This window comes from Pterocles gutturalis, unplaced genomic scaffold (assembly GCF_000699245.1).
Source record: "Pterocles gutturalis isolate BGI_N339 unplaced genomic scaffold, ASM69924v1 scaffold20067, whole genome shotgun sequence".
In the NCBI taxonomy this organism is placed as follows: domain Eukaryota; kingdom Metazoa; phylum Chordata; class Aves; order Pterocliformes; family Pteroclidae; genus Pterocles; species Pterocles gutturalis.
In genome coordinates, this window is record NW_010110672.1 from 89,632 (window position 1) to 90,445 (window position 814).

Sequence of the window (814 nt, forward strand, 5' to 3'; positions counted from 1 at the left end):
AAAAAAAGAAAAAAAAAAAAAAAAAGGCAGCTTTTCTATCCAGTGTGAAGAGCAGAAAGTCTACTTCTAGGTTGTCACTTACACTATTATTCTCCAATAGGCACCCAGAGGAGCAGCACACACAGAAGGCGCCCGCTCCCCTCCCCCTCCGCAAAAATACACACCGTAACAGCCCCCAAACTTTCTGCGGAAACCTCAGCCCCAGAGATCGCTACTGGAGATTAAAAAAAAAAAAAAAAAGGGTAGATAAAATTGCTGGAAAAGGCACTAAAACGCCACTTTTAATCTCGCTTTTGTGGTCCGAGAAGGGGAAAGAAAAAAAAAAAAAGGAAAAAAAAAAAAAGGCAGAGAGGACCTGTCTCCTCTCATTTACCGGGGGCTGTTGTGCGAGTGAGGGGGGGGGAGGGAGCGAGGGAGAAAAAGAACACAGGGGAGGAAGGAAACACACACAACAAGGCACACCACCACCACTACAAAAAGTGACGATGTTTCACTCCCTCCCAAATCCAAACCCCGGAGAAATTATAATTTTAAAAAACCCCAACCCTCTCTCTCAAAAAAAAAAAAAAAAAAAGAAAAAAGAAAAAAAAAACCAACAAAAAACTCGTTCTGGTTCTGCAAAGAAAAAAAAAAATCTGGGAACTCCGAGAAGAGTTACTCGCAAGAAGGGGTAAAAAATATAAAATAGAAAGGTTGAAGAAAGCCAACAACAACAAAAACCAAGCCAGCAAAAAAAACCCCCAATAACAATTGAAAAATAATAATAATGGCAGGCTTTGGTTTTTTTGTCTTTTTGTTTTAATTCTCTTTTCCC